We start from the raw sequence: 27929 nt of genomic DNA on the forward strand, positions 1-27929 counted from the left end.
ATTTCGTTGAATAAATTGGGTGCAAATCCCCCTCGAGAATCTATTTTGCACACTTGATCACATTTCAGTTTTAAAAGAATATTTGTTCTCCTTCGATACCACAATGTAATGCTGTTTCTTTTTAGCAAATCGTCTTCAGATCAGCTCATTACTCTCACTGCGATAGTAGTTCGTCTATTGAACACGCCCTATGTCACGCTATACTCTATCCTGTTGTAAGGCTCCCTAAAAGCAACAGAAGAACACATTTGAACACAAATGACATTGCTATCCTGACAGTGAATTAACGCTTAAAATCTATGTGTCATTAAATTTTGGGAATTGATCGCTGTCATTCAGACAGGAAGATTGTTCGCTCTTTTCCAAATCTAATAGGCTGGTTATGTTCCACTATTCTTCCAATGATTCGAAAGAAACCCATCCATATTCTTATATGCCTGTAGGTACAATTCTTTGTACGTGCGCAAAGAAATACGCTGTGCGCAAGTAAAGAATCTGATTTATTTACAGCGCCAATTCTAAATTTGTATGACTTCTGCTTTGCGTGCGCTTCAAACGCGCTCTTTACTGTTACGCGGGACGACGGCGCATGCGCGGGTTTGTTGAGCTGCCATCTTCCGGTAAGCTTCGGAAGCTATCAGTCGTAGGCAGGCAGTGGTTTGGAGTGCTGTGTTGAGTGCGCGTCGTGTGTCTCGTGCGCTTGCACGAAACTGAAAATTCAGGGAACGCCGGTCTGGATTGCGGACAACGGAGACGGTAAGTGACACTTCGCTTTTCATGCTCTGACGCCCACCGTACGATTAATTTTTACTCTAAAACTACAGCCTTGATAGACTGTGATCAGTGAGAGCCGCAATTTCTGTAACGTACCACGCCTAAAATTTTTCCTATAGTGTATGTTCTGTACCAGCGTGGTCACTAGAAAATTAGAATAATTCTGAGATCTAGCCAAAGCGTCACCTTTCTTACTGCTAATTCATTGACACTTCAACAAGTCACGATACTAAAGTCATTTTGCAAATTATTCCTTGCGTGATTTATCTTCGCAGCCGTTTAAAAAAACTTCCATGACTCCGTCGATGTTGAAACATCTAAAAGACAGTATGCGTCTATAATAATATGTCTAGTCCCAAAAAAATACAAATATTAAATACATTTATGAATGCAGATTGATTTTTATTTTTTAATGAAACAATACGTGTTCAATGTAGTCACACTTTACGAAATATTCATTTGCACGCAGTAATGACACCTACGTAAGTATATCTGAAAAGTCGCTGATCTTTTAGGTGGATTAGCCATGTTTCCACTGATTAGCAACCACGCCCCCACGATTTGCACGTGTATAACTTCTAATGATATTTTCTATTTATACATTCCGCTCATTCATTCCTTCAAAATGTAGTAATTTTAGTGGGTAAATGATGTTCATGTGCGGCTCTGAGTTGCAAGGCTACGGTATCAGGTCATTTATTTACTGTTTTCGCTACCGCATTTTACTGCGAAATAGTTTCAGGGGACAAATATAGTGTGATTTGTGTTAAAATCTGTTTGACCGTTTGTTTTTTCTCATTTCTGAAGCAACTGGACTCTAAAAAAAGCGCGAGGACCAACACGAACGAAAAGCACGAGAGCAAATTCACAATGATTTTAGTTTCTACACACCGTGAATATTTTGTTATGGACTGCGTTCATGAACGAAAACGCTTGTTTCCACAAAAAGTGAACTGAAATAAAGCTGTGTCAAAATAATGTAGATTAAATCTGCACTGGGAGTTACGCATACGTTTTGAATTCCAGTGTTATGTGCAGCTATTTCAAAAAAATGTTACTTTTACGAAATAAGTGTATTTAGCATAACCTCTTGAATCAGTCTCTTGCACATGTTACCTCTGAACACACTTTGCGTGTTTGGTCTCTTCCCCCAAATCAACCCAACCCACACTTTGCGGTTGTGTGTCACGGTTAGAGAAAATAATTGTTACGTGAGTTTTAGTTTGGTAAGTTGCGATTTGAATGGGTCTCGCATGACGGCTTGAGAATTTAAATTGTAAACCAGGAATAACAGTGTTGTTTATGTCAAAAATCTGATACGCATTTGACTCTTTCTTCTGTCAGTAACTTCGCTAAATGCTGTAAAACTTTCTAAGCAAGACATAAAGAGATACCTTTACTGTAATGTCGGCATAGAGACATAAGTTCGTACCACATCGACGTCTGCGAAACATTAAAATACATATGTTCGCATTCTTATTTTAGGTGCTCAGAGTGTTAAAAATCTTCAATAGTTTTCCTGTGAGTGAATTAAACATTTGAGTACAGTGTCACTAGAGCTTGTAAGTTTTTGAAGTTGATCTCCGAGTGTTTACCTTGTTATATGGACAGTTCTATTGAATCTATCGTTGTTTGGGTAAAGTGGGCGCCGTTATCTCGCTCTTTACTAAGTCTTTGTGTTCAGTAGTCAACTGACCTACGTCCATTCGGTAACATTAGCTGAATGACGATGACAAAGTACTTGACTACGCTCCACCTGTATCATTGCAGGGCGTACATATTAATGTGTTTCGATTTCGTTGGAGACAGCGCACGTTTTGGCGAAAGCAGTGAGAATGAAGACGTGAACAATTCATTTGGTGCGAAGCTTGTCTTGCTGTTAGTTATCGTAGACGCTACGAGATAAGCAAAGATTGCCCTGGTGACAAACACGAAAATGCCAGAGAGTAAAAGAGAAGACAAGCCCTCGAAAATAGAAGCCCTTTTTTGTATTGCTTTAGGTAATGCTTTCGGCTTTTCCATTCCTCTTAAACGCATATACCATTTATTGGCACAAAAGAACGAAACTGAAGTGCACATATTTACAGGACGTTCCTGTCTAAATTTGGTCCGCAATAAATTTTTTTGTTAACTGAAAAGTCTTCCGGAGTCAGGCTTGTCTAAGGTACCTGGAAGTATTTTCTGATGCGTCATAACAGAACGTGTGTCAGAGAGAGCACAAATTTTACATGTTGTCAGAAAGATTGATTAATAAACCTATGTAAATAAAAATGTAAATGTTCGTTTTTTCAGAATCATGTATGTGCGAAAGTTCGTGACCGATTGCTTTAAAATTTTGACGCAATGTTGCATTCTAATAAAGGCGTGTTTTAGTCGCCTATTTCTTTAATTCTATGTATAATTTAAGAAATTCATATATAATTGAGATTTTTGGTAACAACGTTTCCCTACTATCAAATTTATAAAATATAACATATATTAAACAATAGGTATATACAAACACACACGTATTACGTTGCAACGGTGTGTCAAAATTTCAAAGCATTCAGTCAAAAACTTTTAGTCCAACGAGGTAGAAGATTTTATTCTTTTATCTTGTGTATATAGTTAAGAGATGTTGAATCCAAATTTTAGACCTCCAAAAAACCAAGATATTTTGGCACTTTTTTCAGGTTTTTGCCCATTACTCGGAAACTGTGCAATGTACTAAAATGTTACCCTTACCAAAATGAAAGAGTATTAAGTTTTGTGTCGAATGACGCAAACGTCGGTGTCGCAATCAGTTGTCAAAGTTCGTTCATTTCTACCAACTTGGCTAAAAAGTCGGCCCCATCGCCTGTAGTTCAAAAACGGCTACTCCAAATGAAAAAAAATGTCAAGTTATCAAAGTTCTAGGGCATGAGATTTCGTGTTACAAAATCATCTAGTTTTTCAGTTTCAGGCACAATTAAGCATCCATTCACTTGAAAGCCAAAATAATTCCCTTTTGTTGTTTTTCATTAAGTCATAGTTATTCAATGAAATGAAATTTCCTGTGGGGAGACTGCTTAAATGAGCGCTTACGTGTTCTCTGTGTAAATCTTTTTAATTTTCTTCATTATGTATACTTTCATTCGTTTTTATCCATACCTTAATTGGTAAGAGTCGGTTGTTAAAATGAAAACCAAGTACGTAGTAACGGCCACTGTATATTTACGCGTGAGTAATATCAAAATTTGTACAAATGAACAAATAAAAGGACTGACAACATTAAAAAAGATTTGAATATCAGAAATTAACATTTTATCAAATTTCAATTCCATCGTGGGAGACTGCGACAGGTCTCGGTCCAGCATCCAATCTTCAGGATCCGTTGCGGCACTTTCACCAATTTCCTCGTCCTGGTAGGTATTTTCCACCTCTTCCTCGTCCTTGTCGGGCCCAATTTCTGCGGCGTTCTTGCAGGATAAGCCACAACGGTGTTTGCACGTCGAGGAGCAGTTCAGCCCAGATTTTTATCATCTACATGCTGCTGGGCATCCTGTTTTGCGTGCACTGGAAACCATCTTCAGTAGTGTGTGTGGTGCCGCAGCTTTCGTCATCGTCAAGGGAAACAAGCCTGATGAGCTTTTCTTCCAGTCCTAATGCCATGGATCAGTTTTGCTCCCCAGCCAAGATTGCACTTGAGGAGATGATCGGAATGAGTGCCACCTTGCTGCGTCCGATGTTGGCGGTAGCCCTTCATGTTTGGAAGATTTTCTCGGGACAGACTTTACAAAAAGCTCGTACCTGAGCTCGTCCAGAGTCGCGCAGTTGGAATTCCCATGCAGTGCTAACATCAGCTGTTCTCTTGCCTGTGCCATTAAGTTTTGAGACGCTGGGGGTTTAACGAATTCAGCAGCGTGCACTTTGAGGTGTGGCTGTTGCGCCACAAGGTGTAGCAATTTCCCTTTTTCTTAGCCAAAAAAGAGGATGTGGTACCATATCCTGTGAAGACATGACTGAAAAGGGCAAATGCAGTATCGTAAATTGAAAGAATTACTCGAGTGGGACCCACCTGCTGATTTCCCTCTTCCCGCTGTATGCAAGTACAGGTTGTTTCCTCGACCAGTTAGGAGAACGAGCACGCCAATGTCGTCGCTTACGATTGCTACACTGTCAGACTCAGCAGCTTGGGAAATAGCCATTTCCACAATTAATGAATCCGCATCTTCTACTGCCTGTAGCATTTGAATACCTCCATCCTCAAATTACCTCATGAGCACAAAAATTAAGTGGTTCCTGTTGCTCCTATTTGGGAGATACTTCTCCTGTGCGACTGCAGCATTTGTATCTTCATCAAAAATGGTATCTGATGAAAAACCTGGTGTCTTTAAACGACGAGAACTTTCAGAAGACTTTGTTCCACTTTGCGAAGCATCACTTGCGTAGACAAAAATTCAGAAGTTGTACATTCGCGATCAATGTTCAGTGCAGGGAGAGACTGCCATGATTCCTCCCGTGGAATGGAAAGTATTCAACTCTTCCATCGCGCAGATGTTAAAATCGGCGTTATCAGAGATGAGCTGGATGAATCCTCCACTGGTTATATTAGGATGCTCAGGTCGTCCAGCTTAGGACGTCTCAAATACGGAAGCTTCCATTATTGGAGCTGCGAATCCAGTTGCACTAAGAGCATTGACAATAAGCCTTCATCGAAACTTTTGTACCTGAATGTACTGAGCCCAATGAATAGTGAAGATAGAAATGACCGTGGCCTTAGTGCAGAAATCACAGGGTGTGACAAAGCAACACACTTTTTTTCGTTTGCCTAGAGATCATTTTGACTTACAAAAAAAAAAAAAAAAAAAAAAAATGGAATTACTTTGACTTTCAAGTTTATGAACTGTTGACAGCGCCTACAATGGGAAACTAGATGCCTTTTTGTAAGATTAAATTTCGTGCTCTACAACTTCGATAACTTGACATTTTTTATTCGGAATAGCCGACTTGTTAGCTCAGCTGGTAAAAATGCACGAAGTTTGACAACAGATTGCGGACAAACAGCTGCACTTATTTTTACAGTTCAATAGGGCATTCGACGCAAAATTTCATGCTCTTTCCTCTTGACATGGGTAACATTTTCAGTAGAATGCACAGATTCCGAGTAATAGGCGAAAACAAGAAAAAAGAGCCAAAATTACTTGGTTTTTTGGTCACATAAAGTTGTCCTGATAGTTTTGGAGGTTGAAAACCTGGCTGGATTCAACATTCAACTACATACTCAATATAAAGAAATAAAATCTTCTACCTCGTTCTTTGCAAGCAAAGGGCTTTTTTGTGACGCTGTTACAGGACTGTTTCAGAGATTTGCGATTAGGAACATTTATCTATATAAGCACAAATGTAGATGTTCGTTTCTTCAAAATCTCAAATCTTCGAAAATTCTTCAGGGATTGCTTTGAAATTTTAACACAACATTGCTTTCAAATACTCACGCTTTTTATGTACCTACAAGAACGCCATCTGGTATATGTGTAATAAAAGGAAAAACGTCATGATAATGTAATGATGATGCTTTTTTTAATTATTTGTAATACAGAAATTTACCAATAACCCGCCAGGTTTACCGAGGGTAGGCGCGCTGGCCCCGCATCGAATCCGCCTGGCGGATTAAAGACGACGGCCTGCATGTGGTTTTTAGGCGGGTTTTCACATCCCACTAGGTGAATACCAGGCTGGTTCCCCATGCCAACGCCTCAGTTAAACGATTCTCAGACATTTGAAATCGTTCCCACTATTTCATGGCTTACACTAGACACAGACGGCTGGTACACTAATTCCGTTCTGGGGGGTACGGGGTGGTGACAGAAGGGCATCTGGCCACTCTCTGACACTAACATAGCCACATCCACAGTAACAAGACCGACCCTGCATTGACGTGGGACAAAGGCCCAAAGAAAATGATGATGATTATAGAAATTTAGCAATAGTGAAACGTTAGCAAACAGGAATGTTGTTATGTATAGTTTATTGGTATTTGATTAGAATACTACTACAGAATCTGAATTTGCAGTAACAATAAAGAGTGCTCTAAGGTTAGAGATATGAGGGAAGAGAAGATAGAGAGGTGGGAGGAAATGGACATAGAAAACAGGTACGAGAAAATGGACACAGAAAGGGGCAGAAGTTGCCGAGAGACATGGAGGAGATGACGGACAGAGAAAGAGAAGACAGGTGATGGACTGAGACAGGGACAGGGCAGGAGGAGATGGAGAGAGGGAGGGAACTCAGGAGAAAATGGACAGAGGGAGGGGGGAAGGTGATGGAGAAAGAGAGGGGGATGGAGGAAGAGATGGACAAACAAAGGAGTAGTGGAAGACGGTCAGAGAGAGGGGGCGTGGGAGTTGGACAGAGACAGGGCAGCGAAGGAGATTAGAACGTACAACCACTTCCGACATATATCAGAAACGTGTGTTTTCTCTTTTCTTTCTTTCCCATTTAAGCTGACTGAGCCACGGCAAAGCGTAGCCGGGTACTGAGTGCCGGGTACTGCTAGTAATAAATAAATAAATTATACTAATCCTCACCTACTCATTCATTTTCTCATGTGTTTACGACATGTACATACTAGATCAGAAGGTTTTTTTCTCTCCGTGTAAGTCATAGCCGTGCACTGCCATGGAAATGACACTCGCGCCTCCCAAAGAAGTAGCGGCCATCATAAAAGCCTTAAAATCAAAGTATTCTAGTGGTTATGACAACATATCAACGAAGGTAATCAAAGAGTGCTCATGCGAATTGAATTCTATCTTAAGTCATTTGTGTAGTAAATCTCTTATCACCGGAACATTTCCAGAATTGCTAAAATATGCTGGAGTTAAGCCTCTTTACAAGAATGGAGATAGAGAGATACCCTCAAATTATCGACCTATTTCACTTCTGCCAACTTTTCCAAAAAACATTTGAAAACGTTGTGTTCAAGCGTCTCCTTAAGCATCTGACTGCAAATAATGTATTGTCCAAGTCACAGTTTGCGTTTCTTAAAGGTGTCGATATAGAGAAAGCTATTTACACGTATAGTGAGAATGTACTTAACTCATTAGATAACAAATTAGAGGCTACTGGCATTTTCTGTGACCCGTCAAAAACCTTTGAGTGTGTCAATCATAGCATTTTCTTAAGTAAATGAGAATATTATGGTGTCACTGGCAGTGCTGTGAAATGATTTTATTTAACTAACAGGAAACAAATGGTTTCCTTGCGAAATACCTAAGCGGTCAGCAGTCTGTCTTCATATGACTGGGAATTAATTACTTGTGATATTCCTTAAGATTCCATCTTGGATCCGTTGTTTTTTTTCTGGTGTACATTACTGACCTCTTGTCTGCTACACTGCCACGTGCTAATTTTGTCTGGTTTGCTTATGGTTCAAAATGGCTCTGAGCACTATGGGACTTAACTTTTAAGGTCATCAGTCCCCTAGAACTTAAACCTAACTGACCTAAGGACATCACACACATCCATGTCCGAGGCAGGATTCGAACCTGCGACCGTAGCGGTCGCGCGGTTCCAGACTGTAGAGCCTAGAACCGCTCGGCCACCCCGGCCGGCGTTTGCTTGTGATACAAACATTGCAAAATGGTTCAAATGGCTCTGAGCACTATGGGACTCAACTGCTGAGGTCATAAGTCCCCTAGAACTTAGAACTACTTAAACCTAACTAACCTACGGACAACACACACATCCATGCCCGAGACAGGATTCGAACCTGCGACCGTAGCAGTCGCGCGGTTCCAGACTGTAGCGCCAGAACCGCTCGGCCACCAGCGGCCGGCCAAACATTGCAGTAAGTAGCAAGTCAAGTGCAGATTTGGAAATGGCTGCTAATCGAAATTTTATTTGACGTTAATAAATGGTTTAAGGCTAATTCACTCTCATTAAACTCTGAAAAGACTCAGTATATGCAGTTCAGAACTTGTAAGAGATTTGTGTATGACATTTGAAGACATGCAGGTCGACAGCATTAAATTTCTGGGATTACAACTCGATAATAAATTCAGTTGGGAAGAGCATGCCACAGAACTGCTGAAGCGCTTAATCAAGTCTTTATTTGCAGTGACAATTATGTAAGATGTAGGAGATATAAATATAAAAAACTTGCATACTTGCTCATTTTCGTTCTATTATGTCATACAGGTTCGTATTCTGAGGTAACTCCTCAAATCGAGCAAAAGTTTTTAGCGTGCAGGAATGTGTAATAAGACTCATTTGTGGACTAAATTCAAGAACATCTTGTAGAAACCTGTTCACGGAACTTTGTATTCTAACATTTACTTCTCAGTATATTTATTCCTTAATGAAATTTCTTGCAAGTGATATATGTCTATTTCCAAACAGTAGCTCAATACAGTATAATACAGAATAAGAACAATCTACATAAAGACCTAAGATTACATAGCTTGATCCAAAAAGGGGTCCAATATTCAGGAACACACATTTTCAATAAATTTGCAGCATCCGTTAAAAACTTGGTTTCAGTTAAAGGCACAATTTAAACTGAGTTTGGAAGACAGTTTGAGAGGCAATTCCATCTACTCTATACATGAATATCTTAACAAGGACTGCTCCAGCTTAAGTAAAAATGTCTGTTAGATTTCAGTTTTGACAGCACTTGATCACAACAGCCAAGATTCAGTATTTTGTGTATGATAAATTTATTAAAAGTGCATACCTATCCATTCTTACAATCTGTAAATTACGCATTTATTAGCTGTCAAATTCCTCGTATGATAATTTTGTTCAGTCCTATTGTGTCCATTTTATCAGTTACGATGAGATCTAGTAAAGTCATCAGAAGATCAAAACAACTGCATAATGACTTAGACCCAATATCTGTACTGTGCGAAAAGTGGCAATTGACTATGAATAAGGAACACTGTGAGGTCATCCACATGAATACTAAAAGAAATCTGTTAATTTTCTGTTACATGATAAATGATACAGATCTAAAGGCTGTCGAAACTGGAACTATCACATAGATAGTGTTGCAGGGAAGGCAGACCAAAGACAGCGTTTTATTGGCAGAACACTTAGAAGATGACAGGTTTACCGAAGAAACTGCCTATGCTATGCTTATTCGTCCTCTGTTAAAAATGGCTCTGAGCACTACGGGACTCAACACCTGAGGTCATCAGTCCCCTAGAACTTTGAACTAATTAAACCAAACTAACCTAAGGACATCACACACATCCATGCCCTAGGTAGGATTCGAACCTGCGAACGTAGCAGTCGCGCAGTTCCGGACTGGAGCGCCTAGAACCGCTTGGCCACAACGGCCGGCTCTGTTAAAAGTATTGCTTTCGTGTGGGGTATCCTTAGCAGATAGGATTGACGGTTGACGCCGAAGTAGTTCAAAGAAGGGCAGCTCGTTTTGTACTATCGCAAAATAGAGGAGTCACAAGTATGACAAGTGAGTTGGGGGTGGTAATCATTAAAACAAAGGCGTTTTTCGTTGCGGCTATACCTTTTCACGAAATTTAAATCACTAACTTTTTCCTCTGAATACGAAAACATTTTATTGCCGCCAACGTACATAGGGATAAATGACCATCGTAATAAAATAAATCAGAAATCGTAAGGGAAAATATTAAGCATTCGTGTTTCCCACGCGCTGTAAGAGAGTGGAACAGTAGAGAAATAGTCTGAGGGTGGTTCGAAAAACACTCTGCCACGCACTTAACTGCGAATTGCAGAGTAGCGGTGTAATCTAAATGAATCGATACATTACTGTATGGAATGCAGAACACATGAGGAAGCGCACCACCCTTTAGAAGTGGGCACGAGATTGGTAACTTCGTGTAATGAAAAATGCAAGGGAGGTATGAAGAGGAGAATAACTCTTACCTATAGCTGCATTGCAGTGTATAGCATGCGCAACAGAATTATTCATCACTGAGCGTATGTGTATGTGTATTGAATCGGGGACCTAGCAACGACGGAGAGGCTTCGTCGCACCGTAGTCCTCAGTGGTTCACAACCCCACAACAGGCCACAGCAGTCCACCCACCCCACCGCCGCCCCACACCGGACTCAGGGTTATTGCGCGTTCGGGCCCCAGTGGAGTGAAGCGACATGACAGCATCGCTCCTGGTGCATAAAGTCAAAACTATAGTGTCCGTAGCGTTAATGTTTACGGGGTAACGTACCAATAAGAATAGCACCCTTTTCCCAACACGCTATGCCAACAAATTATGGCTCAAAACACTGGTTTTTGAGAGTACATTCATTTTATGTTCACTCCATCTTCAGATGCGTTCATTTGTTACTTCGTCGTGAATATTTTTCCTCTAATGACGACATTTTACAATAGTTGTCTCAAAAACTTCCGTTCTAAAATTCTGCTAAGGCGCTAGTAAAGAAATAACGTTCGTGACACATAACTGACTGACATGAATGGAACGGCTATAATCAGAATGATCAGACGAACAACTTGCTAAAATCATTTCTTACAAACCTACCAAGTTTTATTCCAGTAGAGTATGGATTACATGGCTGCTCACCGGTCGTTGTGATTCGCAACATTTCGAGCTGTGCATGAAGCCTGTCTGGGTTAAAGTGTGCTGTGTTTACTCCAAGTAACTCTTCCAAACGTCATGTAGATGGACGATTTCTTTGGTAGACGCAACAAGTGTCTCTTCAATATGAGATAGTCACATTAGATCCCCTTGGATGAACCTTCGATCAGTCTCATTTAAAAAAGATCAAGACTTTAAAACCTTTCTCTCTTCATTCTTCGTTCGTGAGGCAGTTCTTCAGTTTGCAGAAGATGTTTCCGTGTGGTCGATTTCGCTCGTATTCTACTTATAAGCACTCCGTGGTCAGGCCACAAGTGGCCCACCGGGACCATCCGACCGCCGTGTCATCCACAGCTGAGGATGCGGATAGGAGGTGCGTGTGGTCAGCACACCGCTCTCCCGGTCGTTATGACAGTTTTCTTTGACTGGAGCCGCTAGTATTCGGTCGAGTAGCTCCTCAGTTGACATCACGAGGCTGAGTGCACCCCGAAAAATGGCAACAGCTCATGGCGGCTCGGATGGTCACCCATCCAAGTGCCGGCCACGCCCGACAGCGCTTAACTTCGGTTATCTGACGGGGACCGGTGTATCCACTGCGGCAAGCTGTTGCCGGTATTTTCCTTGGCTGTGAGATATTTGGATGTTTCTCATTTAGGCTCTTAGAATGATCTTTAGTTTTCACTAACAACGTATCAAATGTTTCTGTAATCCCAAGATTCACAAGAGCTCTTTGTAGTTCGTTTACAGAACGTTTCACAACGGGTGCATTAAAATTTGGATTCAGTAGGCATCTGGCAAGTTCTTCGCACAGTCCAAACGCTTGAGTATCGGCTATCATAAGAAGTATTCCGATTATCAAAATATTATCTGACCATCTGGTGAGCAAGATGTATGAGACAGGTGAAATACCCTCAGACTTCAAGAAGAATATAATAATTCCAATCCCAAAGAAAGCAGGTGTTGACAGATGTTAAAATTACCGAACTATCAGTTTAATAAGTCACAGCTGCAAAATACGCGAATTCTTTACAGACGAATGGAAAAACTGGTAGAAGTGGACCTCGGGGAAGATCAGTTTGGATTCCGTAGAAATGTTGGAACACGTGAGGCAATACTAACCTTACGACTTATCTTAGAAGAAAGATTAAGAAAAGGCAAACCTACGTTTCTAGCATTTGTAGACTTAGAGAAAGCTTTTGACAATGTTGACTGGAATACTCTCTTTCACATTCTAAAGGTGGCAGGGGTAAAATACAGGGAGCGAAAGGCTATTTACAATTTGTACAGAAACCAGATGGCAGTTATAAGAGTCGAGGGGCATGAAAGGGAAGCAGTGGTTGGGAAGGGAGTGAGACAGGGTTGTAGCCTCTCCCCGATGTTATTCAATCTGTACATTGAGCAAGCAGTAAAGGAAACAAAAGAAAAATTCGGAGTAGGTATTAAAATTCATGGAGAAGAAATAAAAACTTTGAGGTTCGCCGATGACATTGTAATTCTGTCAGAGACAGCAAAGGACTTGGAAGAGCAGTTGAACGAAATGGACAGTGTCTTGAAAGGAGGATATAAGATGAACATCAACAAAAGCAAAACGAGGATAATGGAATGTAGTCAAATTAAATCGGGTGATGCTGAGGGAATTCGATTAGGAAATGAGACACTTAAAGTAGTAAAGGAGTTTTGCTATTTGGGGAGCAAAGTAACTGATGGTGGCCGAAGTAGAGAGGAAATAAAATGTAGACTGGCAATGGCAAGGAAATCGTTCCTGAAGAAGAGAAATTTGTTAACATCGAGTATAGATTTAAGTGTCAGGAAGTCGTTTCTGAAAGTATTTGTATGGAGTGTAGCCATGTATGGAAGTGAAACATGGACGATAACTAGTATGGACAAGAAGAGAATAGAAGCTTTCGAAATGTGGTGCTACAGAAGAATGCTGAAGATAAGGTGGGTAGATCACGTAACTAATGAGGAGGTATTGAATAGGATTGGGGAGAAGAGAAGTTTTTGGCACAACTTGACTAGAAGAAGGAATCGGATGGTAGGACATGTTTTGAGGCATCAAGGGATCACAAATTTAGCATAGGAGGGCAGCGTGGAGGGTAAAAATCGTAGAGGGAGACCAAGAGATGAATACACTAAGCAGATTCAGAAGGATGTAGGTTGCAGTAGGTACTGGGAGATGAAGAAGCTTGCACAGGATAGAGTAGCATGGAGAGCTGTATCAAACCAGTCTCAAGACTGAAGACCACAACACAACAACAACAACAATTCGAAAAAAATATGAAATGTAAAATACCACGACCAAACACTGAACATGGACCAGCAGTTTGGTAGTCTAATGCCTTAAACGCTCGACTGCCGACCTCTCTTTACTAGAAGCGTAGAATGACGAGCAACAAAGCTACAGTATGGAAACATAAAAACGTTAATAACTCGAACATTATTAACTATGGACTCCGTTACATTCACAAAATTTGGTATGTAGCATATCCACAATGAGAGACATGATAATTTAGAGAGATCCACTTTAGTTGTACTAAGTATTTATTCAAATCACGACCGGTTTCGGGATTTTGAAATCTCGCCTTCAGGTATACGAAATTATTGCATTTGGGAACACACAACATGCGGTCGGCCCAGTAAGTGCAAGAGCTCCAAATCACTGCTTGATGATGGAACGCCAACCACTACTGTGTGGAGGGCAACGGCGGAGGTCCGCCGAAACCGGTCGTGGTTTGAATAAATAAGTAGAACAACTGAAGCTGATCTCTCTAAATTACCATGTTACATTAGTAAAAAAATGTTTGTTTTTTTGACGATCTTTCGATGCATAGCACTGAAAATACGATTTTCCGTCATCAGCTTTGCCTAGAATTTTTCAAAAAATAGGAAATGTCTTGGAAAAAGCCGAAACAAATGGCTCTTTATTTTCAATATAGGCGGTTCTTGCAAAACTGGACCAAAATCAGTGATCCATAGGTCAGACTCTCCCCGTGTAAGGCGTTGTTCTGTGGTCCACAGCGTCTCGAAACTTCCTGTAGAGCAAGATAACCAATTGCACTGGATATAAAAGCTCTTTTGACTAGTCTGCAGGAAGGATTTTACAAGATCTTCCATTTCTTCGAGATAACTTACGACTGTATAGAATGTAGTGGCAGTTATACACTGAAGGGCCAAAGAAACTGGTACACCTGCCTAATACCGTGTAGGGCCAACACCGACTCAAAGGAAGGCCTCGGCGCTTGTTGGTGACGTCACGTCAGCTAGGCACGGCAAACGCCAGGTCTATTGCAGGCATACTCATAATGGTGGTGTCTCCCTCTCTGACACAGGAAAATGTAAAACTATTGGCGGTAGTTGACCAACACACATTGTCCTGAGAGATTTCTGCAATCAATTAATTGTGCAATTCATTACAGTTCTTAACAAATAGTGTACTCCTGAACTTAAATTTCCACCTGTATTAAGGATTGACATACAAAAACAACTTCATGGTCCAGCAGCAACAGAATTCGTGGTTCTTTACCTTATTTGTAAATCTGAGGAAGTTACGTTTGTACTGGGTTGCTTTTACAAGAAACTGTGAACATATCGGTGCTATTCTTTAGGTATCTTGGTTGACTATGGGGTGAGGAGCACTGAATGTTAATGAAATATCTTGCCATTGTACACGTTGGGGGAGGGGGTGGGAAACACAAGAAGAGGCAAAAGAGAAATACTTGTTTTATCAAATAAAATTTTTTATCTCATAAAGTTTCTCCTTTCCGTTGCAAGAGGGGAATATTTATCTTTACTAATGTGCGTGTTTAAAAAAGTTTAAGCTCAGCAGTATTTTCGGTGTATGAAGCTATTTTGTTTCCTGTTTAGAATTCCTTTCGTTGAAAACGACTGTAATCTAATGACTGGCAACAGTTGGACATTTACACTTGTAAATCAGTTCACATTTCCAGTGACGATGTCAAACGAAAATAAATAAATAAATAAAAGAAATTGTAAGGGGGTTGGGGTAAGTTTCGATAACAAAATGGATCAAGTAAATATTGTTACTTGAATATAAAATTTCCGAAGCTTGCAATGGGGCAAAGCATCTTCTCATATTGATCTACGTTTGTTTCGACAGGATTCAGTAATACAGGACTATGATCTTCATTTGTAGATTTACGATAGTAAGAAAATCTTTCATCTACATAAAACTGCAGAATCCAAAACAATAGCCGGCCGCTGGTGGCCGAGCGGTTCTGGCGCTACAGTCTGGAACCGTGCGACCGCTACGGTCGCAGGTTCGAATCCTGCCTCGGGCATGGATGTGTGTGTTTTCCTTAGGTTAGTTAGGTTTAAGTAGTTCTAAGTTCTAGAGGACTTATGACCTCAGCAGTTGAGTCCCATAGTGCTCAGAGCCATTTGAACCAAAACAATACCAAACATTTTGTCCAAAAATAAGAGATTTATAGTGATAAGCACGCCCAGGCGTTTCTGCCTGCAACAGACCTGGCGTTCGCCGTGCCTAGCTGACGTGACGTCACCAACAAGCGCCGAGGCCTTCCTTTGAGTCGGTGTTGGTAGGGCCCCGCAATCCTGCACGAGTGCCACAACACGACGTGACATGGACTCTACTAATGTCTGAAGTAGTGCTGAAGGGAATTGAAACCATGAATCCTGCAGGCTTGTCCATAAATCTATAAGAGTACGAGGGGGTAGAGATCTCTTTTGAACAGCACGTTGCAAGGCATCCCAGATTTGCTCAATAATGCTCAAGTCTGGCGAGTTTGGTGGCCAGCGGAAGTGTTTAAACTCAGAAGAGTGTTCCTGAAGCCACTCTGTAGCAATTCTGGACTTGTTGAGTGTTGCATTGTCCTGCTGGCATTGTCCAAGTCCGTCGGAATGCACAATGTACGTCAATGGATATTTACGTACGTGTCACCTGTCAGAGTCGTATCTAGACCTATCAGAGTCTTGAACAGTCCCCTGCTGACATACAGGGTCCAGGGATTCAGGAGGTTGTCTCCATACCCCTTAACATGCTGTCAAACTGTATAAACACAGAAAAGTAAACCAGCCTGTACAATTCCATCTTCACGTTTAATGTAGTTTTAAGCGACAAAAAACGTTGCACATGTTACAGACTTTTGCCTAAAATAGAATAGCCACGAACTGTAACAGTTTTTTACAAAAATTAAACAAGAAAGACTAAAGATGACACATAGGTGTCGAAACATGTTTTGATAAAGAACATAAATAACAAATACCAGCCCGCATCTCGTGGTCGTGCAGTAGCGTTCTCGCTTCCTACGCCCGGGTTCCCGGGTTCGATTCCCGGCGGGGTCAGGGATTTTCTCTGCCTCGTGATGGCTGGGTGTTGTGTGCTGTCCTTAGGTTGGTTAGGTTTAAGTAGTTCTAAGTTCTAGGGGACTTATGACCACAGCAGTTGAGTCCCATAGTGCTCAGAGCCATTTGAACCATTTTTGAACAAATACCAGGCGGAGTTTTAGAAGCACGAAGCTATCTGCTATGCCCCGTCCTTCAAAGAAAAACGCAACCGCCCGTAGCGCAAGAACCGAAATTTAGGTAACAAAATCGTGTTACTTGTTAATCAAAGAGTGGGAAAATAGGGTAAAAAGGCATTGTAGACCGCATACTGAACTTGACATTGGAAAAAGGATATACTGTACTTCCGCTGCATTGCGTTACAGGGGCAGTATTTTTACCTAGGCCATGCACGAGTTTAATGTTACTCGTCATGGCATTTTTAAAATAATTTTTTATTTTGTTAAGCGAGTGCAAATTCACGCTTTTTATGCATGTTACGAGTTGCTGATAGTATTACTAACAAGGGAAACTCCCCATCGCACCCCTCTCAGATTTAATGGTAAGAGGGCCCAGTGGACATTCCGTCAAAAATTGAACACAGATCAAGCATGAAAACAGGAAGAAGGTGTACTGGACTGTGAAAGAAAAGCAAAATAGAAAGAGTGAACGGTCGAAGAGCAACAAGTGCAGTGCAGAGCGGCTAGGCAGACGAGTGGCGTTGTGGTTAAACGGTTAAGGTGTCGGACTGCAAAGCGGGCGGCTCCTGTTTAAACCTCCCTCGTGACAATTTTTTTTTTCGTTCCCTATTCACTTTATTGAAATGGTTCAAATGGCTCTAAGCACTATGGGACGTAACATCTGAGATCATCAGTCCCCTAGAACTTAGGACTACTTAAACCACACACATCCACGCCCGAGGCAGGATTCGAATCTGCAACAGTAGCAGCAGCGCGGTTCCGGACTGAAGCGCCTAGAATCGCTCGGCCACAAAAGCTGGCTGCACTTTATTCAAATTCGTGTCTGTGTCGTGGCGTAACGTCCGTTTGTAACAGCGAGGTGTAAGGTAGGGACCTATAATGACAGTTTATTCTGCATAAATGAAATGAAATGTCGTGTGACGAGGGCCTCCCGTCGGGTAGACCGTTCGCCTGGTGCAAGTCTTTCAAGTTGACGCCACTTCGGCGACTTGCGCGTCGATGGGGATGAAATGATGATGATTAGTACAACACAACACCCAGTCCCTGAGCGGAGAAAATCTCCGACCCAGCCGGGAATCGAACCCGGGCCCTTTGGATTGACAGTCTGTCGCGCTGACCACTCAGCTACCGGGGGCGGACTATTCTGCATAAATGGTCTATTAGCTGCCGAAAGGAGGAGGATTTCGAATGGGAACCGCAAACGTTGGATGATAAGGCGACAACTCAGTCGAATCCTTCACCGGAAAACACATCTGGTGTGTCACACACGGCATTGGCGAAAGACAGTACGTGTGCCATACGATTTATTCCTTTCGTTTCTTTGACACGTCTATATGGTATCTCGCCTGCTCTCACTATTCATCAGATTTACTTGCGACAGTAACTTAACCTAACCACATGACTCATATTCTGTAACGAATATATAATATGATAACTGCCAAGACTACAGAAGAGAATGGACAGTTCATAATATTGCGAAAAAAAAGACATGAAGGAGATTTGAACACGGCACACATATTATTATTATTATTATTATTATTATTATTTTCGTTGCGTTTGGTCTTGGCGGACGTAACAGGACATCCTTTCAAGTTGATCGTTCATTCCTTTACTCAGTTTTTTTTATTTTTTTTATTACAGTGGGCAACCAGCCCTCTGACCGAACACGTTGAGCTACCGTGCCGGCGATTCTTACCACTTGACTCATATTCTGCAACCAATGTGTAATATGACAAACCTGCTTGGCAGGCCAACACCATGGTCACTTACCCACGAGGCCGTTGCTACGTATTTTAGGCTGTTATTTATTGCAGTTCTCGGTCTTGATCCGTTCACTGGTTCTATTTCGTTGTTTTTTCTCAGATCAGTACTCCTTCCTGTTTTCGTGCTTGATCTGTGTTAAGTTTTTGACGGGCTATGCACTGTGCCATCTTACCACTAAATCTGAGGAGGGTGGGAAGGGGAATTTCCCTTGTAAGAAACTATTTGTCGCGCGAATTAGTCCACGACTATTTTTCGACCTTGAAAATTGTGTTCTTACGCCCTGACAATTTTTATCAAAATCGACTAGCTTACTGACAGTGCCGTAAACAGCTAAACTCTGCCGGCTGGGGTGGCCGAGCGGTTCTAGGCGCTACAGTCTGGAACCGCGAGACTGCTACGGTCGCAAGTTCGAATCTTGCCTCGGGCATGGATGAGTGTGATGTCCTTAGGTTACTTAGGTTTAAGTAGTTCTAGTTCTAGGGGACTGATGACCTCAGATGTTAAGTCACATAGTGCGGGAGAGCCTAAACTCTCGCGTAGGCTTAACGGTAACCGATATACAGCATTGTTCGTCTAGTGGAAGGAACGAATACAGACGCATGTGCACTTTAACTGGCCGTTTGTTGGTGGCGAACACGTCCAACTGGACGCGACTGGTAAGTACACGAATTTGCTGCGTCAGTGTGCTTTCACTTGCGTCGCAATGCAACGGAGGGCCGCGAAACGTTTTCAGTAAACAGCTTGTCCACTGCAACTCTATTGGCCAACTTTGATCAAACTTGTCACAATGCAAAGTAATAATTGCAATTCGGACTGTGGCGCACTGGTATGCCAAAAGAAATACAGGGGTTTGACAAAACCATGGTAAAACTGCGAGAGCTCCATGCTTTTACATAAACGCAGATAATAGCAAAGCCTGAAGGTTGCACTGTTGTATCTGACGACGAACGGAACGTGTGCAGCGTCCTCAATGCTTTGCAAATGTCAGTCGTGTTTCAGAACAGTGTTCCGTTAGTTGTGAGTGCATTATATGGCAGCTACGTGAACTGGAGAAGGCACTAATCATTGGAGCTCGTATGGTGGGTGCTTGGGAGGTACAGTATCGAAGATTTATTCCGCATACGGGGAATACGGAAAAAAACTTCGTGCGCTAAATCACAGCGCGGACGAAAGTGTATGTGCTGAGTGATTGTGACGGACGGTGACTGAGAAATATTGTGACGAAAAATAAGGGAACGACAGCTGTAAAAGTCACTGCTGAACCGAATGTCACATTCGCAAACTCTGTCAGCACCAAAATAGCGCGAAACGAGCTCCGTAAGAATTACAGGGCGGGCTGGAATTCCAAAACCAGTCATCAGTGATGCAAATTCCCGTAACAGGTAAACGTGGCGCCGAAGCTCCTAAACTAAGAAGTAATGACCGAAAGTCATTTGGTCGTATGAGTGTTGCTTCACACTGTTTCCAGCTTCTGGCCGAGTTTTCGTCTCAAGAGTGAAACACGGCTGTGGTTCGGAGATTACTTGGGCAACCATATCGTGATACTCCACGGAGCCCAAGGTTACTCTGCAAGATCGTATTACTGCCAAGGATTATGTGACTATTTTGGCTGGTCAGGTCTGCCCAGTACAGTATTTGTTCCCCAATGGTGGTGATGTCTTCCAAGACGACAGGCCTCCTGTTCACACAGCTCGCGTCGTCTATGACTGATTTTGTGAGTGCGAGGATGAATTGTTGCATTCCCCCCCCATCAAAGTCAACAATCTCATTATTATTGAGCCTCTGTGGTCTTCTTTGCAGGAATGAGTGCCTGATCCCTATATCGCTATCCACTGGAGTGGAGCGTACTAGGCTCGGTAATGTGTTGCTATTTTGGTGTTTCCAGTTTCTTTCCAATCCCTGCAGCTCCTTAGTAATACGTTCTTTTTATCGCCAGATCTATAGTAAAATGGCAATTCCCTACTCAAATGTATGTCATAATCTGACAGAAGTAACCGCTAAAAAAATGTATACCTCCTTGAAAAACAAATGTAAGTGCTGTATTGGCATTGTAGGCTACGAGGGATATCCAGAAAGTAATAGACGTTTTGAAATAAATGATTAACAATATGGAAAAAACAAATTTTACTGTACGCATTTTTAAGGTACGGTACTCTCTTAAACTATATTTCTACATAATCGCCATTCAAACTGAGGCAGTTATTATACCGTGGCACAAATACAAGGACAAGTCAATTACTATCCGCAATTTAGTTATATTTTTGTTTATTTTGGTAGTACTGTCATTTTACGTTGATGACGCATGCTTTGTTTATTTGTTATTATATCTTTGCAATTTTCATGCAGCTAGGTTAGTTTCGTTATCACTGCCGTGCTCTTGATCATGGCTGCTCTGCTGTCTATTTGCACCAAAGAAGAGTGATCGGTTTTTTTGGTCGGACGGCGTATCAGGGGCCTAAATTCATCGAATTCATCTTTGCAATTTTCAAGCAGCTAGATTAGTTTCGTTATCGCTGCCGTGTTCTTTATCATGGCTGCTCTGCCGTCTATTTGCACCAAAGAAGAGCTACGTTCAGTGATCCGTTTTTTGTGGTCGGAAGGCGTATCATGGGCCGAAATTCATCGAAGACTTTCGGTACAGTACGGGAACAGTGTTTTGCCACAACGGAGTGTCTACGAATGGATTTAAAAATTCCAAAATGGTCGCACAAGTGTTACGCACGATGAAGGAGCCGGACGACCGTTTACCGTCACAAATGAAGAAACCATTGAGCGTTCACGTGAAATGATTCTCTTGGACAGACGATTAACTATTGACGAAGTGGCATATCGCCTGCAAATTATACACGGTTCTGCCTATGAAATCATCCACAACACACTTGGGTTTCATAACGTTTGTACAAGATGGGTCCCAAAACAACTAACACAGTTGCACAAACAAACGCACTTGGGCATCTGCAAAAAACATTTGGATCGCTATGGTAACGAAGAGGACAACTTCTTAGGCAGGATCATTACTGGTGACTAAACATGGATCCACCATTACGAGCCGGAGAGTAAACGGCAGAGTATGGAATGGAAACATCCAATTTGGCCGTGCAAGAGAAAGTTCGAGACCCAACCGTCCGCAGGAAAACTGATGCTTACGGTTTTTTGCGATGCACAAGGTCCAGTATTGGAACACTATGGGGAAAGGGGCATAACAATAAACAGTGTACGTTACAGTGAGATACTTACTGCCAGGCTGAAGCCTGCAATTCGAATCAAACGCCGAGGATTGCTGTCAAAAGGTTATTGCACGACAATGCACGTCCGCATACTTCTACCCACACTGCTGAAACGCTCCAGAAACTCAAATTTGAAGTACTGTATCATCCTCCATATAGTCCCGATCTTGTCTCATCTATCACTTGTTTGGTCTACTCAAACGGGCATTAAGGGACCGTCGATTTGCCACGGACGAAGCAGTGAAATAAGAGGTGCATTCCTCGCTCGCAACTCAACCGACAACTTTTTTTTTATTAGGGCATCAGGAAGCTTGTGCAACGATGGACCAAGTGCGTTGAAACCAAGGAGACTATGTCGAAAAAGATGTTCTTGTAAGTTTCTTATTTGATTACAATAAAATTTTATAACTACTTTGCGGATAATAATTGACTTAACCTCGTATTTCAATACTGTCTGTGTAGAAATCTGCTGCCTGTGACTGCAACCACTGATTTATACCGACATGCAGTTCGGCGTGAGTATCAAAACATTGTGTAACTAGCGATGTCCTCTTCGCAGGGAAGAGATGGTAGTCGCTCGGCGCCAAATCTGGGCTGTATGGTGGATGATCAGACATCTCAATCCAAAATAGTATAGGAGCTCTCGGACAAGATTGGCCTTGTGTTGATGTGCGTTGTCGTGAAAAATCAAAACTTTTGCGCTGAGTTTTCCTCCGACGCGTGTTTTGTATTGCCCGGCTTAACTTGTCAATGTTTGACAATTGGTTTGCCATTTTTTTGTAAAGAAAAACCTAATCGCAGAATGCATCTCACAAGTGGTGGGACTTTCTATTGCAGTGTACATTTTAACACCTCACAGAAAGCGAAGTAGCAGAGCAGACCAAACGCTATCAGCACTGGATACGTACTAAGTGTTGGAACCTTATGGCACGAAGATGTCGACTGTAGCGCCGGACAAGCCGCGATAGACCAAAAGGTCTGATACTTTCTGGATAGCCCTTGTATTTTAGTGGATATTTGTGTGTTACTCGCGCTCAGTGTTTTTGTTTCCTTTATGAAATATGCGTGTTCTGTCTCTAGTGCAACTTTCAAGTGGATGACAAGGATGGATGCGTGTGGACTAGTGCACTGTTGGTTTTGTTGACACTAAGAAAATTACAAAAAGTCTCCGGTAATCCATCAAGGAAAGTGGGACTGCAGCCGGACACGAAGTACTTGAATAATGATAACAAAGCCAGCGGTTGTATTTGAATCCAACGTCGTTTATTATTTTTAACACATGCTACCAGTTTCGACACCAAATGGTGTCACGTTCAGGCCCCAAGCGCAACTTGCCATCCACAATCGTTTTCATGCGTAATGAACGGAATCGTATGCAGCGGGCCGAAATTATTGCGATTCCGTACCTTCCGTGGCAATAACGAGCTCAGCATGGTCTGGACATGCTGGCATTGTTTGACGGTCGGTGTGTAGAAAAGACGAAATTGGAAGCGTTTGAAATGTGATGCTATAGAAAAATGTTAAAAATTAAGTGAGCTGATCAACAGATTAACCACAAAATACAGAGTTGTCAGATAGACTAGCGACGACAGCAGTATGTGAAAAATTCTCACAGAAAGAAGAGACAGGTTAGTAGAATATCTGTTGTGATTTCTACGAGTTCAAAAATTAATCTTAGACTAACAGCAGAGGGAAGAAATTTCAAGGACAGACAAAGAGTAAAAAAAAATGAAAGCATATTACCTTTGACGTCTGGTGTCAAAGTTATGCAGAGATCAAAAGATTACAACAAGATCGTAGAGGATGAAATCAGACCAGCTAAATTAGAAGAAAAAAAAAAACAGTATGGAATGGCCGTGTGTAGCATGTCATAGCGATTGCAGCAGTGAAAGCACTATGCAAGGGGATGATTTTGAGGAAGTGTGGGCTATATAACTAGGTGGCGACCAAAGTTGCTGTTCAGCCAATACATGCTTTGTTTGCATTTATCTGCGTAATGAGTTCGTCGAGTTGGCGCTAGAGTGTGTGAGCGCTGTTCTTAACTTATGAGCATGAATGAATAGATAAGGTGGTATGTGACTGACATATACCTAGCAAGGCGTGGTGACATACCGAAGATAACGTCTCTTGGAGAGAAGACTTTTTCAGAAAAAAGACACGCCTTTCAAGTTTCTAGAATATCTCTTAAGCTTTTGGTACTTGCTGCTTCCGCCTTCGCGTGCGACTCGCTTTACGATTTTCGGTGTAATCCCTTCAGCAGTGCTCTGCTGTGTAAAGGATATACCTGAACCACTTATGAAATACAATGAAGTTGATAATTACAACACCGAGAAAGACGCATGTGGGTGAATGGAAATTAACAAAAAGACTAGTTACATGACAGTACTAGTTATATGACAGTATATAAACGGTTAGGAATATAGAACTGCATACGATCTCTGACACTGAGAAATGAGTTTGGAGTGGATCTCCCAGTAAGCAGTCTTAGCCCCTATATGGTGCACTAAAGCCCTTCTCAGACGGGACGCGTTTCTCACGTGAATAACGCCAGACACAGTTTTCATTGTGCTTGGTTCACGCTTACAAACGGTGTGATGCGTTACACGGAACGTGCTCCTCATCGTAATTAGCAACCGCAGCGCTCTCGAGCGGCAATTGCCAGCTTTATGATCACAATTTATTTAAGAAAATGGACATTTCTAAAATTGTTACGTTGGCTCTACCATGAGGTGACAAAAGTCAATGGCTACCTCCAAATATCGTATCGGACCTCCTTCGCCCGGTGTAGTTTAGCAACTCGTCGTGACATGGACTCAACAAGTCGTTGGAAGTCCCCCTGTATAAATAATGAGCCATACCCCCTTCATAGCAGCCCATAATTGCGAAAGTGTTGCCGGTGCAAAAGGCTAGCCCCGTTGTGGCCGAGCGGTTCTAGTCGCTTCAGTCTGGAACCGCGCGACTGCTACGGTCGCAGGTTCGGATCCTGCCTCGGGCATGGATGTGTGTGATGTCCTTAGGTTAGTTAGGTTTAAGTAGTTCTAAGTTCTAGAGCACTGATGACCTCAGCAGTTAAGTACCATAGTGCTCAGAGCCATTTGAATCATTTTTTTGCAGAAGGCTGTGCACGAACTGAAGTTCAAAAATGGTTCAAATGGCTCTGAGCACTATGGGACTCAACTGCTGAGGTCATTAGTCCCCTAGAACTTAGAACTAGTTAAACCTAACTAACCTAAGGACATCACAAACATCCATGCCCAAGGCAGGATTCGAACCTGCGACCGTAGCGGTCTTGCGGTTCCAGACTGCAGCGCCTTTAACCGCACGGCCACTTCGGCCGGCACGAACTGAAGTCTCGAATTATGTCCTGTAACTGTCCATCTCGGGCTTTCGGGAGGGGGGGGGGGGGTGCAAGTAATTCGCTCGGATTATCCACAGCGTTCTCCTAATCAGTCACGAGCAATTGTGACCTGGTGACATGACACATTGTCATCCACAAAGATTCCGTCGTTCTTTGGTCTCCAGGAAGCTGAACATAACAATTTCCAGTCAATGATCGGTTCTGTTGGGCCAGGGAGTTTCCATGTAAACACAGCCATAATGATGGAGCCTGCTTAGTGCCTTGTTTACAACCTGTGTCCATGACTTTGTGGTAACTGCGCCACATTGGAACCCCACCACCAGCTCTTTCCAGCAGAATACGAAAATCTGACCAGGCCACGTTTTCCAGTCGTACAGGGTCCAACCGATATGGTCACGAGCCCAGGAGAGACGCTACAGGAGATGTCGTGCTGTCAGCAAAGGCACTCGCGTCGGTCCTCTGCTGCCATAGTCCATTGCCACCAAATTTCGCCCCACTTCCCTAGCGGATACGTTCGTGATACGTCCCACATTGATTCCTGCGGTTATATCACGCAGAGTTGGTTGTCTGCTAGCACTGACAACTCTACACAAAGGCCGCCGCTCTCGGTCGTTAAGTGAAGGCCATCGGCCACTGCTTTGTCCGTGCTGAGAGGTAAAGCCTGAAATTTGGTATTCTCGGCACAATCTTGAAACTGTGGGTCTCGGAATACTGAATTCCCTAATTATGTCTGAAATGGATTGCGGTGCCAAGCGTCTAGCTCGAACTTCCATTCCGCATTCAAAGTCTGTTAATTCCCTTCGTGCGGCCATAATCACGTCGGAAATCTCACGTGAATCACCTGAGTACAAATGACAGCTCCGCTTTTTTTCCACTTTGTAGAGTTTCGGTTCCCCCTAAAAGGGGCGGGCTGGCAGCAGCTTATTACGCCACTCTTCAGCCTACAGAATATGTTGTAAAAAGATGAAGGTAATAAAAAATAATAACAGTTGGCCATAAAATCGGTGACTTAAAGGTAAAATGGCAGAAAATTCTGGAGCTTAAAACATAAAACACAGGGTTGATGATGCTAATAAAATACACAGGAAGCAGAAAAATAATAGACAGACAATTAAAAAAAAACACAGCGACAGTCTGGGTTCTGTTCGCAAAAGATATAAAATGCACACCCAGCGACAGCACGATTTCTGTTCGCAACACTGTGGAAAGATGCACAACACTGAACACTCACTTAAACACTGCACTAAAAAGTTGGCACAAATATGACATACCACACCCGAGAGCAGGTGGGGGGAAACTGGTCAGATGACGGAAAAAAGGGGGGGAAGGAGTGGAAAAGTGAAGGGGGAGGGGGGAAAGGAGCCAATGGAAGATGAGGATCCATAAGAGGGGTGGGGGGTGGTGAGCAGACGTGCCAGGGAGTGGGGAAGGCAGAGGAGGGGAGTACAAAAGGACTCGGGGGGGGGGGGGGGCAAGCAGACAGGGAGAGGGTAGGCAGGGAGAAAACACAGGATGGAAGGGGGGAGGAAGAGGGAGCCCAGGGAAAGGACGGAGGAAAGGAGGGGAGTGAGGATCAGAGTTGATAGGAGGGATAGATGGAGGGAGAGAGGGCACCATCCGGGAGGGGGAGTTGATGGACAGCTCCTCGGATGCACTGCTCTTTCATACTGTGTGTACGCGACACTATCACCATCTGTATATGTGCATATCGATAACCCATGACTTTTGTCACCTCAGTGTATTAAAACGCTCATTTCCTCCCTAATCATGTTGTCCTGTGTGCGTAGTATACATAAATAAAAACTTCAGTACCCATGAACAAGACATAAGGCGAAAAGAAAACTACCATGTCCGTCAGCAAGGACCGCAGCTTTTAAAGCTTCCAGTACAAATAGCGCGATACAAATCTGCATAATTTTCCAAATAAGATAAAATTTATTTCAACATTCTCATGATCTAGTAAAACCTCTTCTATTCAATAACCTCATTCTTAGAATAAGCGAAACAATATTTTAAGCAAGAAATTGCAAAATCTTCTGCTGCCATTACTGCAAGCTCTCATGTATATAGAAGGCAAAAAAGACGTGTACTTACTTCAGTATTACAGTTAAATTTTCTGTACTTCGTGCGCGCGCGCGTGTTTGTGTGTGTGTGTGTGTGTGTGTGTGTGTGTGTGTGTGTGTGTGGCGCGCGCACACATGCACGCATTTTTATGCACACGATTAGACACAGTACACAGTATTTGTAAAGGAATTATGTGTCTCACAATCTTGAAATTTTTTGAGTGAATAATTGAATAAATAGTGAATTGTGAATACAAACTTAAACAGTTCGTTGATCCATGTTCCCGGGCATATTCACAAAACCAGACAAATCCAGTACTGAGAGAGAGAGAGAACTCAGTCCATATCGTCGACTGTTGCAGAGCATAGTTCTCCTAAATAATTAAGGAATTTCCAGAAGCATTTGGGAAACGTAAAGGTAAATAAAAAAGTGTGTCCATCCATTACATTATGGTGAACTAACATCGTCTATTTTGTAAAAGGCCTCGTCGCTACTTGGTGTGGAGGCTGAGTTGCCACTGTTGTTACGGTAGGCCGAGGTTGTGAGTTCGTGAAACGGCTTCTGGTGCAGTATACCGCCAAGACAATGTCTCCCTGCCACTATTACCCAGCTATGCACAGGGTCAGGTAACAGGATAGGAGTAGGAAGCTTCTACAACACTCCAAGAAATTAGTAACAAAATCACACAAATGAATTAAAAAATTTA

General features: G+C 42.4%; 1 protein-coding gene across 3 annotated transcripts in view; it reads left to right on the forward strand.

Annotated features, from left to right (window-relative positions):
* Nucleotides 1-625: 625 nt before the first annotated feature.
* Nucleotides 626-27929, forward strand: part of LOC126259224 (protein GDAP2 homolog) — a 1081164-nt gene continuing 1053860 nt past the window's right edge. For 2 of the 3 annotated variants that reach the window (XM_049955836.1, XM_049955838.1), the window contains exon 1: nt 626-756. The gene's annotated coding sequence lies outside the window, so the exon portion shown is untranslated. The remainder of the gene's footprint in view (nt 757-27929) is intronic. The other variant, XM_049955837.1, reaches the window with a different exon arrangement.

Source organism: Schistocerca nitens, chromosome 5 (assembly GCF_023898315.1).
Source record: "Schistocerca nitens isolate TAMUIC-IGC-003100 chromosome 5, iqSchNite1.1, whole genome shotgun sequence".
Classification (NCBI taxonomy): domain Eukaryota; kingdom Metazoa; phylum Arthropoda; class Insecta; order Orthoptera; family Acrididae; genus Schistocerca; species Schistocerca nitens.